The 14,248-nt window shown below is 47.1% G+C and overlaps 1 protein-coding gene across 3 annotated transcripts in view; it reads left to right on the top strand.

Moving 5' to 3' along the window:
- The first annotated feature begins 1,692 nt into the window (after nucleotides 1-1,692).
- NEK6 (NIMA related kinase 6) overlaps nucleotides 1,693-14,248 on the top strand; it is a 157,532-nt gene continuing 144,976 nt past the window's right edge. For 2 of the 3 annotated variants that reach the window (XM_083161002.1, XM_083160999.1), the window contains exon 1: nucleotides 1,693-1,830. The gene's annotated coding sequence lies outside the window, so the exon portion shown is untranslated. Of the gene's footprint in view, nucleotides 1,831-1,893; nucleotides 2,013-14,248 lie in introns of those variants that run through there. The other variant, XM_083161001.1, reaches the window with a different exon arrangement.

The raw sequence follows: 14,248 nt of genomic DNA, 5'->3' as shown, positions 1-14,248 counted from the left end.
GATATCTGCAGTCAAGCAAGCTGTCCTCCCACCAGAAAATTATAAATAATAAGCCCACTCCACTATACACCCCTCCTCTGCGAATTAAACATCCTCTATCACCCTGGAAGTTATGTATCAGGGCCCCTTCATTCAGCCCAATGCCCCCTTCTCCCACCCCATCTCCCACCATCTGTGCAGTAAAGGGGTAATTAGTGGAAATTACTGATCCAGGCCCTACATGCTGAGCGGTTGATATAATACCCCCTACCACCCGGCTTCCCCCACCCCTACCGCTGGAGGATCGGTAGGTGACCCAATACATTGCTATGCCCAGGGGTCTACACTGCTGTTGACGCCCCTGTATGTATGCATGTATATATGTGTGTGTGTATGTATATATATATATATATATATATATATATATATATATATGTATTATTTATATACATTTGGTCTATCTATAATACTTGAAATGACCCGCCATATACTGGGTCACCTAAGTGTCCATCTCCGTGCTTTGCTCCGCCCCTCTGGAAACCCCCTTCAGAAAATCCTGCGTTTGCCACTGGTGGATGCAAAGATGAGGGAGTACCAGGGGTTAAAGTGAGGGGGAACAGGGTGCAACTGAGTTCCATCACCTCTAGCGGTAGGGGGAACTGAGTTCCACCTCTATCACAGCCCTGAACAGTAAATCCAAAAGAAAAGCCTGTCCCAGCGTCTTCTTCTTTTGGCACAGCGTATGTGGTCATGCCATCAGCGCCGCAAAAACGTGAGCCACTAAGAGCAGCAGGCTCTGTGCTTGCTGCAGACAAGATGGAGGGACACAGAGGTGGGGAACCTTCTGGAGGGACATATAGGCATGGAGCTGCTGAGGAACAGAGACAGGTGGTTATAAGCAGCACAACTGTGGACAATATGTGTATAAAGGGCACTACATGCGGTGTAATGTGTATATGATTTTGCTACTGTGTGTTTTATTTGGTGTTACTATTGTGTGACCACACCCCTTTTTGTGGGACCATTATCCCTTTATGGGAGTTATGCTGGGTACACACCAGGACGACTAGGGCCCGATCCCATCAATCTAGATCCAATTCCGACCGATTGGATGTAGATTGTGTGGTGATTGGGCCCTTTTCTGTCCTGTCCTGATCCGATCGGATGCGCGGCCCGGCGGGTCGGTCGTTATTCAGATCCTAACTGCAGCAGGTAGGATCTGAAAACGACCATACACCTGGGTGCGGGACGCCATCAGATCGGTCGTGCGCTCCGCGTCATCGTGAGCGGGTCGGACGAGACACTGACGACCCGCAGGTCGTCCTGGTGTGTACCCTACATTAGGGCGGTGTTACGGGAAAGGAGTTCCACCACCTCTCCGGGGCCACATTAAGCCCTGGGGAGTACCTACATTTTTTTCTCTTGCATTCTACAAAAACTTATTAAGTATTTGGCGTCCGGGACAGAACTGGCCACATGAAGAAAATAAAGAATGTTATAGTCAAGGCGGGTGCACAGGGACATTCCCAGACACGAACCTGGGACTGTCCCTGGAAATCAGGGCCAGTTGCTCCCCCCCCCAGCTATATGTACATTACACAGCACCTGTGCCTGTATATTACTGGTAATGACTGTGCAGGAGGCGGGTGCGCGCTGTGAGCGCGCGTGCACGCGGCCCCGCCCGCCCGCTGCTGCTGCCGCCTGGGAATGGGCTCCTCCCCTCCCCTCCTCTCAGTCTGAAGGAGCTGGCGCGGGGGCGCGCACAGGAAGTCTGGCGGGAGCGCGCTGGAGATGTCGGCTCAGTCGTTATTAACCAGTGGTGTGCAGGACTGACGAACGACCAGGACCCGGGTGAGAGACTGTGGGGGGACAGGGACATCGGTGCCAGGGCGGAGGGGTGCCAGAAAGTAGCCCAATACCTGCTCATGAGCGGTGACGTCTGGTTCCAAGAGTTTGGTAACTTCTCCCTGTGCTATGTACTAAGGTGCGAGCGGGGGCACAGGCACAGCAGCCGTGTACGTGGGGTGCTGCAGGTGTGTATACAGTGACACTGAGTACAGTGTGTGTGTGCCCAGAGCAGCATGCTGGGACTTGTAGTGCAGGGAGTCGCCTGTATTATGGTTGCTGCTATCATACTCTCTGGGCCAGATGTACTAAGCTTGGAAAAGTGATAAAGTGGAGAGGGATAAACCACCAGCCAATCAGCTACTACCTGTCATGTCACAAGTTGTGTTTGAAAAATGACAGGTAGGAGCTGATTGGCTGGTGGTTTATCTCTCTCCACTTTATCACTTTTCAATCTTAGTACATCTGGCCCAATGTATGATTTTGGTCACTTTTACAATTCTGCGCTCCCTTGTACTGTATTACCCTGCGTCTGATGGTGGCGCTGTATGTTACCCTGCGTCTGATGGTGGTGCTGTACATGACCCTGCGTCTGATGGTGGCGCTGTACATGACCCTGCGTCTGATGGTGGCGTTGTACCCTGCGTCTGATGGTGGCGCTGTACATGACCCTGCGTCTGATGGTGGCGCTGTACATGACCCTGCATCTGATGGTGGCGCTGTACATGACCCTGAGTCTGATGGTGGCGCTGTACATTTCCCGCCATCTGCTGGTGGCACTATACATTGCCCTCCGTCTGCTGATGGCACTGTACATTGCCCTCCGTCTGCTGATGGCACTGTACATTGCCCACCGTCTGCTGGTGGCACTGCTGGTGACACTGTACATTGCCCACCGTCTGCTGGTGGCACTGCTGGTGACACTGTACATTGCCCACCGTCTGATGGCGGCACTGCTGGTGGCACTGTACATTGCCCTCCGTCTGATGGCGGCACTGCTGGTGGCACTGTACATTGCCCACCGTCTGCTGGTGGCACTGCTGGTGACACTGTACATTGCCCGCCGTCTGCTGGTGGCACTGCTGGTGACACTGTACATTGACCGCCGTCTGCTGGTGGCACTGCTGGTAACACTGTACATTGCCCGCCGTCTGCTGGCGGCACTGCTGGTGGAACTGTACATGACTCTGCGTCTGATGGCGGCACTGCTGGTGACACTGTACATTACCCACCGTCTGCTGGTGGCACTGCTGGTGACACTACATTGCCCGCCGTCTGCTGGTGGCACTGGATTGATTAGTGACAGATGTTGTACTCCATGTGACTAGTCTGCATGCAGGGTTTAATTGCATTACAGTCATCCTGTGATCGCACCCTTTATATACAGCATATATTTTTTATTTGGGTTTACAAACATTTCTATTTACAAAATAATCCTTCCTTCTGACCTGCAGCTCAGTTCTGTTTATTTGCAGCATATACTGGTAACAATATATACACATCATCACAGTGAAATGTGTGTTGGCACGGTTTTGTTAAGGTGCCCATACACGTTACAATTATTGTATACAATATCGGGTACTTGTGTATTATCACGGTGCCCACGATGTGCATCGTAGGGCATCGCATGCCATATAGCGGCATACAATGCATGCGATGCAATGGGTTTTTTAATTGTACAAGCACCCTAATGGGTGCTTACAATGTGAAATGGCCCCCCCATTGTCTGACCTTTTAATACCCCCACTATCCACGTCGGCATGGAGTTGATTTTAGATAGTGTGGCGAGTGTATCGAGCCACCGAGCCTGAAGCGTGGCGAGCAGACGCGTATTACTTTACATGTATTCCGCTTCCCCTCGCCACGCTTCGGCCTCGGTGGCTCGCTGTGCTCGCCACACTATCTAAAATCAACTCCATGCCGACGTGGATAGTGGGGGTATGAAAAGGTCGGAGGACGTGTAGCGCCGCCCCTCGCGGGCTCGCTGCGCTCGCCATGCTTCGGGTTGGCGTTGATACTGGGGGTGGCGTTGACAATGGGGGGGCATTTAACATTGTAAGGTTTGTACAAGTAAAAAGCTTGTACAATTAAAAATCGTATACCATCGCATCGCATGCCATTTAATGGCATGCAATGCGATATTTTATTGTACAATATCGTGTCACATCGCATACCATCGTATAGCTTATTTAGTGTAATGGTATACGATGCGATGGGCGCCGTGATAATACACAAGTACCCAATATCGCATCTCATCGCATCTCAGTTTTGCAGTGAGATGAGATCTAGTACAAAAAGTATGCGATGCACATACTTTTTGTACTAGATCTCATCTCACCGCAAAAAACGAAATGCGATATTGTATATAATATTGTATACAATAATTGTAATGTGTATGGGCACCTTTACTCAGATATGTGCAAATCAGGTGAGTATGATCACGTGTTGTTAGGGGTGCCCAATGTAAAGATGGCAGATCACTAGGTACATATGGAGCGCCTCTCATTATTGCTGGCGCTGCACCAGAATCTGGCGGAGAGGCGCCCCATCTGACTGAGACGCGCGTGCGTCTCAGTTTCCCGTCGGCGGGGGGATGGGAACCCTGTCCGTCTCCGCTTCAGGGAGACGGACAGGGTTAGGGGGGGGGGGGCGGCAAGGCGGCGGGGACCCCAGGGGGAGTCCCGTTGTAAGGCGACGTGTGCGCATCCGCGGCTGGCGGGGGATGGCGGCTGGCGAATCTTCCACCATCCCCTGCAAGAGCGAGAGGCGGTCCATCTGTACGTTTCCATGCGCATCACCTGTAATGTTCCTTTAACTACACTATAGTTTTGGGAGACTGTGCCAGGTCGGGTATGCGGCACATTACCCGATCAGTGTCTTGTGGTGAGCCAACACTGGGCCGGCATCTTGCAGTAATACACTATTTCACTGTGTGAACTTTGTGGTGAGTTTGTGACCAAGAACAATTATATGCTGATGAGATAGTGTGCCAAAGGCAATGAGAGCACAAATAGGATGTGACATGCAATGCTGCAATCTGCATATCAGGAACGTACATGCAACAATCGTCAGGCTTTATAATATATTGTATATTATTTATATAATATATATTTTTTTTTAAGCTATTTTTTTTACATTACAAATGAAGAATCGGACAAATACTTTGTGAATAAAATATATCACACATCACAAGCTATTATCTGGTGTATAACCACATTAAATGAGCGGTTTGGGCCACATTCAGCGTACGATATTGCACGGCTGTGTGGAAGCGACTGCACAATATGTCTGATGTAAAAAGACGCCTCCTGATTGCTTCTGTGATCCACTGGTGCGTCTCAAGGTGCACCATGGGATCACTCGGCGGAACCATCGTTGATTTGAGTAGGGCAGCACGGGCGGTGTAATGGTTAGCATTACTGCCTCACAGCGCTGAGGTCATGGGTTCCCTTCCTTCCACAGCCCTAACTGTGTGGAGTTTGTATATTCTCCCCGGGCTTGCGTTCAAAAATATACAGATAGGTTAATTGGCTCCCAACAAATTAACCCTAGTATGTCTGTGTGTGCGTGTACATGTGGTAGGGAATATAGATTGTAAGCTCCACTGGGGCAGAGACTGATGTGAATGTTCAAAAACTCTGTACAGCGCTGCGGAATATGTGTGCGCTATATAAGAAACTGTCAATAAATAATAATAAATACATTTGAGTGACCTTTGATTGCGGATCTCATCGCCATCTCCGATCCCCAGCCAGGGCCAGTAAATTTGCATCGCCAGACACTGACTTTTGACGCTCCATTTTAAGCATAGGACCCGGTCACCTATTGCTTGTGTCGACCTAAACACCTGTCAACCTTGTCCCATGTTGACACCTGTCAACCTTCTAGTATGTCGACCCAACGGTGTCGACCTAATGATTCAACCTAATGACCGTCGACCATCTTTTGGTTGACCCAATGATCCCATTCCACCCGCACACACTGTGTTGTGCACATATTGTGTCGACATTGCTCCAGCTTTCCACTTTTGATTTGGGCCAACTCCAGGAAATCTGTAATAGACTTCAATTCGGTCTTCTACTTCTACCAAATACTACCATGGCGCTTCCCGTTACACACATCCAATCGGAAAGAGGCACGTAGGAAGAGAGGCTAGAAAGTGTCAATGATGTCCCATCAATAGCTTTTTTTCCATTGCCTTATAAATTTCCATCCGCTAAGAAGCTGTTTATCACTTGGATTTTATGGTCCGTTGAAATTGCTTTCTTACACTGTCACTCAGTTGTGGCAATATATATATATTTATTGTAGGAATTTTTTTAGGGCAGGGTGCTAACCACCGGGCTGGTTTCAGTCAGGAGGGCACATTTTATATTAGAAATTTACATAAAAAAAAACAAAAAAAAAACATATACTGTATAAATAAATTGCACACTACACTAGGATTACACCCATTAAACATTGCCCATTACATATGCTGTCATAATGACAACTACACATTATGGCACACACTGTAATGCCTCTTACACATTATGCCACACACCCTAATACCCATTATACATTAAGGCATATACCGTAATACCCATTACACATGATGGCACACACCGAAAGTTCTTAGCGGCATGTCAGCACGGTGGGGGTGGGGGGGCAGCGTAAGCCCGCACAGTGCCACACACAAAAAGGGCAGGGTGCATGTTCAGGTTTTAAAAATGGGCAGGGTGCAGCAACCCTGCAAATAGAAGTTTAGAGGGAAGACTGTGCCTAGTGTCTGATTGTGTCCCTCTATTGGCAGCGAGTGAAACTAACATAGAAACATAGAATGTGATGGCAGATAAGAACCACTTGGCCGATCTAGTCTGCCCCTTTTTTAAACATGTTACCTCAAACCATATTTGATCCTTATTTTTTTGTAAGGATATCAATATGCTTATCCCAAGCATGATTACATTGTACTACTGTATTTGCGTCTACCACCTCTGTTGGGAGGCTATTCCACTTATCTACTACTCTTTCTGTGAAAAAATTCTTCCTCGCATTTCCCCTGAATCTTCCTCCCCTAGTGTCAGTGCATGTCCTCGTGTTCTGCTGCTCCTCTTCCTGTGAAGAATGTCTCCCACCTGTACCTTGTTAAAGCCCTTGATATATTTGAAAGCTTCTATCATGTCCCCCTTTCCCTTCTCTGCTCTAAAGTATACATATTAAGATCTTTTAGTCTTTCCTGGTACGTTTTGTGATGTAGGCCATGCACCATTTTAGTTGCTCTTCTTTGTCTCTCTCACACATGCACAAACACAGAGGCAATGGCAAGATTGCAGACTAACTTCACTAGTGCTAAACGTTTACCTTTATAGTGGCTGTCCACGACTGAATTTACTGTTTTAGAACCTAGATCTGCAAATAGACGACACATGGTGCAGATGATTATTTGTTTTTGTCTGTTCTAGAAATATCACGCTGACAGACGCTGACAGACCTAGAGACACCTTTACTGGCACCCAAGCCTAGATTGTTGTTCATCTGCGCACACCTTCCTGCGCACACCTTCCTGTATTGCACAAACCCTAACACGCCTGGCACACTTTTTTGAGCAGTATTTTTCTATGTAAACTAAGCTGCCTGTTCCTTGTTATGGCCCCACCTAATATAGCTGAAAACAATATGGGGGATCCTGCCAGTATACCCAGCGCTGCTGAACCACAGACAGGATCTGACATTCTTCAGGCGATTAAAGCGGACAGATATCTGGACATCAGCGGCTCCCCCCTTCCCCTTCTGCATTTCAATTCTCGCACTTCACATTCGCAGTCTGGCAGAGGTTTCATCAGCTGTGTCAACACATCTCCCGACTAAAAAAGAAACTCCTACATACTGTGCAGTTACACACTTTATTTAACACATTGTGCAGCTTGTACGATCAGTTGAGCGACCTCTCGGCCTGCAGGACCGCACCAGTATAGCTCACAATCGATCGCCCGACCTATCGAAATAGGTTCTGATATCAGCCTATCGTATGGCCAGCTTTAGCGTTTATGGGCAGCATTTGCTGATGGGAATCATATGGGTCTGTGTACTAATGCTGGGTACACACCAGGACGACTAGGGCCCGATCCCCACAATCTCGATCCAATTCCGACCAATTGGATGTAGATTGTGTGCTGATTGGGCCCTTTTCTGTCCTGGTGTGGACTGATACCGATCCGATGCGCGGTCCCGCGGGTCGGTCGGTCGTTATTGAGATCCTACCTGCTGCAGGTAGGATCTCAATGACGACCATACAGCCGGGTGCGGGTCGCCATCGGATCGGACCCGCTCACGGTGCACATTGTGAGCGGGTCGTGACCCCCCTCGTCACCGTGAGCGGGTCGGACGAGACACTGACGACCCGCTCACGATGTGCATCGTGAGCGGGTCGTCCTGGTGTGTACCCCGCATAAGACTTATGTCATGTCACGGCATTGTCCCACCTGCGTTCCCATAAAAAAGCTAGGCGTTCCCCCTACTGCTGGCCCCCACCCCCCTCTGGAGCCAACAGCTTGGCGACACCAACCACTCCAGAGGTTTGCACATGCACATTAACGCGCGGACGCCAACCCCAAACATCGTGGAAAGGGCCAGATTCGGCCCGCTATGAGCACGTCTGAATCGGACCCTAAGTTTTGAATATAGATCAAGGACCAACCACCTCCTGACTCATTTTCCAAGCACAGCCTGTTACATGGAAGTTAGAAGTGGACTGCTTGGTACTTTACCTTTCTTCAGTTAGTACATTGCCCTCCTATTAGGGTGGCCAATCGTGGGATCGTGGGATTTGGCCCCAAAATTGCTGGGATTGGAGTCTCCAATCCTGGGATTTCGGGAATGCCGAACAGCGTCTGAACACTTGCTTAAACGCTGCCCGGCTGTCCTGACCGGGCACGCGGCTCTGCACAGCGAGACGTGATGGTAAAGGTCACGCTGCACACTCAACGCCTGCCCCACTCTCTCCGCTAGCCCAGCCAATCAGGCACTCCCTACCCCGCTCACCGGCTGCAGCGTCTGTCCAGCTCCCCAGCCGCACTGCCTGCTGCGTCGGCTAAGTAATTAAATGTGCGCGGTTGTCGGTTGAGGGGGGGCGTGGGAGTTTCTTTTTAAATTAGGGATGCCTATCTCGGGATCACGGGATTGAGCGTTTTTTAATCCTAAATTCCGGGATTGAAAAAATGCCCCAGGATTGGCAACCCTACCTCATAGTAAGTTATGCTTATTGGACTTGAATGAGATATTGTATGACTTACTTCCTTCACACATAAGCAAAATGATTGCGAGATTTGTTGTTATTATTTGCCATATTTAAGTACTATTTTAAGAGCCATTTAGATGCCTGGAAATTTCAGTGCGTGGGTGTCCGCTTAATAATTATATGTTGTTAAGGATCTATTTTTTTTTATTTGTGTATACTATTTTTTTTACCGTAGGAATGATTGCATCGCCTTCCTCTTTAACCCTTCCACACACACTGTCAAGTAACTGGTTAATATGAGAACTATAACAGTTAGAAGAAATCCTGGTGTTTTCCTTTCTCGGAGCTGAGAAATGTGGCATCCGTCCACTGGTTTTTGGAAATAGCTGAAATTCCCCCTTTTTTTTTTTTTTTCATTTTGGACTTCACAGAAATAATATCATGGGATGAAAACAGAGACCTCTTGCTCTCCGGTCTTCTATGGGTCTAGATAACTCTAGCATTTTTTCTTTTCTTTTTGTGGTTTGGCCAAAATAAAATATAATAAATGTTTTTAACATTATTTTGAACGGAGAGTAAAAAAATATCAAATATTTTTTTTACTCTTTCTCATTTTAAGCAGCAGGCTTATAAAAATGTCTGTGGTTTAAGCTCCACTTAGAAATAATTACAAAAAAAATCTTACATTCCTTAACAAGTTTAAACAGCTGCGAAAAAGAGCATGGGCACTACTAGTGTGTGTGTGTGTGTGTGTGTGTGTGTGTGTTTGTGTGTGTAGATTTGCTTGTTTACAAATATATAACACACACACGGCCCAAAGGTGAATTGACCCTATACCTGTTTAAAGAGTGATTCTTGTGAGTTTTTGCACTGTGCGCGCTCCGGCTGGGCTGGAGACACCCTGTCTTAAAATATAATAACCGGGATTTTGTATTTTGCTGCTGTGCTAGGTACAGTATGTATAGGGATGTGGTAAATAGGTACAACACTATTGGTCGACAGTCAAAACTTTGACACAGCCAATAGTTTGGTATGGATTTTTCAAAAAAAAAATTTTAAACTGATTTTTCCAGGGAGGGCGGGGCATAGAGTAAGTATATAATAGTGTGCTGAGTGTATCGAGGCACCGTGCCTGAAGCATGGTGAGCGAACGCGGTACACTTATACGGTGTCCAGGTCGCCGTAGACACAAAAAAACCATGATAACCTCATGTCGACCCTTTTCTTGTCAACCAATTGCTTGTGTCAACCTTTTGACAACCTTGACTCTATGACCCATACTGGTATGTATTATATGGAAGTTAGTGGGGTACAGTAGATGGCAGAAGCTAATTGATGACAACATGAGTTTTTTTTACATTTTTTGTGTCTGTGTCGACATAGGTTGATCTTAGTGTCAATCTGCCGACTGCATGTCTTCTCCACTGAGCCCCTCAATGGAAGAGGTGATACTGGTCCTAACGGAGCATTTTAACATGGGTCGTTTTAACATTGACCTAATAACGTTGGAGCAATGCTGGCTACGCACTATACGATGTGCATACCCAGTCACCCCAGGGGGGAAGCTGGAGGGCGAGCCGGCATTAGCAGGTGCACACACACTTGCTGATGCCAGCAGAGCCAACCTGCATTCCGCAGCATAGCAATGCTAGCGGTGTCTTCTATTGGCTGACATACTGTACTGTAGGTTGCTGCTTATAACAAGTGTGCATTGTCCGTGACATTCCCAATGTACCCCATATGATGGTCTGATCCGCCGGCTCAGACGACATCATTTATTGAGTACCCCGCTTTAGCTTATAGGTTGTTGTAGGTGCGCGCTGATCAGGGCTGGTAGCAAAACCAGGTGAGGGCGATGCTGTATCTTGTGAATTCACCGCTCGATGTGTTCAACATTTGCCGGATTTACACCCAGTGCTGCATCAGGCACCACCTTTACAATTGGATTGCATGGATCTCTGTCTTCATATACAGTATGAAAGAAAGAATGTATCAAGTCCTCCAAAAAGGGGAGCGGGTACTGGGACCTTCCCGGGTAGCAGGAACGCATGCAACCCTTTTCCCGGCCGGCCACAGGACTGTGTATAGGACCTGAGGGAACATCACACTGACCCGATTTGTCGAAATTGGCCCAGAGTTTGGGGGCCTTTAGTCCTGTTTAGAGAAAACCCCCAAAAAAACAATAGAAATGTAGCAGTGCTAATAAAAAATAATAATTAAAGATTTAATTCACATAAAACCAAGAATGAAACACAATAAAATGCACTGATATCTTATCGGGCCTGGAATTTCCGTTCCTTTAACTCCCTTATGGATACAGTTGGTAACTTGGAGATATATTTATCACCTCAAGATTTTGTTTTTTGGCGGCAGTGTCCCAATATTCTACCTCATGTGGTCGGTATCTGCAGATGTAAATTTTACTGATATTCCACTAGAGCGTATGCAGATGGTGCAGCGCCTGGGTATCTGTATTTCCAAGCAATGGAAGATAGCGCAGGTAGTTGGTGGGTAATTGCTCTGTTTGTCCAGCATAGAATAAGGCAAAGTTCTTGGGGCTAGTACGGACAAAAATTCCAGGGTCCAAAAAGTGAAGACAGTGCAAGGCAGCAGGCCCCACGCGCGTTTCGCTACTCGCGGCAGCTTTATCAATCTGAATTAAGACCTTCGTGTTGTATCATTTTGCATTTATGAATGGATTTGATTTTGCAATCTGGGTTTTCATTTCCTAATTTTAGTTCCAGTTTGTTTTAAATAAGTTTGCAGAAATGCATTTTTTGCATTGATATGTTTGACTCACAAGCGGAAGTGACTATTTTAAAGAAAAAAAAATATTGGTATAGAAACTGTCAGATGTTTATACAGAGTGACTCCTATTACTGCAATACTAATATCTATAATACACAAGGACCTAGGGCAGTGGTTCCCAAACTGTGTGCCGTGGCTCCCTGGGGTGCCTCAAAGTACTTGCAGGGGTGCCCTGGGCTGATGCACCAGAACCTATTCAAATGGTTTGTGGTCCATGTAATGGGCACAATCGAAGCTTGTGGCTTCCATTTATAAAATACGTGGATAAGCAGAAGTGAATCATTTATCTCACCACATAACTGGACCTAAAGGTGACATAAAATCTATTTTTTTTTTCTTCTGAACTTCTCGGTGACAACTTTTGGTCTAGGCTAGGGCAGGGATGGGGAACCTTCGGCCCTCCAGCTGTTGAGGAACTACACATCTCAGCATGCCCTGCAACAGTTTAGCATGTCCACATAGCAAAACTGTAACAAGGCATGCTGGGATGTGTAGTTCTGAAAGTTCCTCATCCCTGGCCTAGGGGGTGCTGCTATTTAAAAAAAAGTTTGGGAACCCCTGATCTAGGGAATTGATAGGTTGTAGTCTCTAAATATGTTCTATCTGTACTGTGGATCTGTTATACAGAGGCAGTACGGATGGTGTAATGGTTAGCATTACTGCCTCACAGCACTGAGGTCATGGGTTCTATCCCCACCATGTGTTATATATACGGGGCAGTACGGACGGTGTAATGGTTAGCATTTCTGCCTCACAGCGCTGAGGTCATGGGTTGTATTTCCACCATGTGTTATATATACGGGGCAGCACGGACGGTGTAATGGTTAGCATTACTGCCTCACAGCGCTGAGGTCATGGGTTCTATCCCCACCATGTGTTATATATACGGGGCAGTACGGATGGTGTAATGGTTAGCATTACTGCCTCACAGCACTGAGGTCATGGGTTCTATCCCCACCATGTGTTATATATACGGGGCAGTACGGATGGTGTAATGGTTAGCATTACTGCCTCACAGCGCTGAGGTCATGGGTTCTATCCCCACCATGTGTTATATATACAGGGCAGTACGGATGGTGTAATGGTTACATTACTGCCTCACAGCGCTGAGGTCATGGGTTCTATCCCCACCATGTGTTATATATATGGGGCAGTATGGATGGTGTAATGGTTAGCATTACTGCCTCACAGCGCTGAGGTCATGGGTTCCATTCCCACCATGGCTCTAACTGTGCAGAGTTTGTATATTCTCCCTGTACTCGCGTGGGTTTCCTCCAGGTACTCCGGTTTCCTCCCACAATCCAAAAATATACTGGTAGGTTAATTGGCTCCCAACCAAATTAACCCTAGAATGTCTGTGTGTACCACTGGGGCAGGGACTGATATGAATGTTCAAAATATTCTCTGTAAAGCGCTGCGGAATATGTGTGCGCTATGTAAGAAACTGTTAATAAATAAATAATAAATAAACTAGTCTACTAGTAATGAGTTAACACAGACACCTGTGGGAATTCATACTTGGACTGTGCAAATGTCAATGTATTATTAATATTTTTTTTTTTTTTACTGTAGTTCTATGTAACTTTACAGATAGTTATATCATAATGGCTTTGTGATCAGGATTTCTAATCTTCTCATGACAGTAGAGCTTATGGGCCTGAAGACCTTAAGGAAAACACACTTGTTAAACAGACCGCACCTTTTCTTTGGAACTTCTATCCGTGACATTGAAGGAATCATTAACTGTTTGTTAACATGGCAATGGCATTCCTCTAAGTTGATGTAATATTTCAGTATGTTCACACATGGGGGCGCACATGATACGCTGGACATTCCCATGGGCACAGACCATCGCTGCCGCGCCCCTGGCCCTCACACTGCAAGGTGTGAACGGGACGGTGAATAAGCAATTTGCCACACCCGCTCGCACCAAGCGGCTGCACATGCGCATAAAAGTTTATGCACAGTTGCAAAACATCGCTCCACCGTGCAAATGCACTGGGGAGCGAATGGACCAGTATAAGGTCCATTGTCTGTAGTTGACCCCATGCAATTCCTCTTCTCTCCTGCGGTGCCGTGCTCTGCTGTGGTGCTACTAGCACAGTGTGGTCTGTATTTCAGCACTGATGTGCAGACCAGACTGTGCTTGAAGCACAGAAAGCGACACACCAGGTACAGAAGAGGAACCGCATAGGTTTTGAAAGATACATGCGGTACTTGTTTCCTAGAACGGCCACAATCGCGGGCATCGTGTACCTTAAAGTTAAGGTACACGATGCCCGTGATGGACCCGATTTCCTTTGAAATCAGGTCCATTTTACCGTCAAAGACAAAATCGGGGGCATTGCGTCGGTCACGGCCATTAACATGGCCCCCGACGCGACCGACGCGATGGCC

Source organism: Crinia signifera, chromosome 9, assembly GCF_055691185.1.
Source record: "Crinia signifera chromosome 9, ASM5569118v1, whole genome shotgun sequence".
Lineage (NCBI taxonomy): Eukaryota > Metazoa > Chordata > Amphibia > Anura > Myobatrachidae > Crinia > Crinia signifera.
Note: the sequence above shows the minus strand (reverse complement) of the source record. Positions and strands in the feature narration are given on the sequence as shown.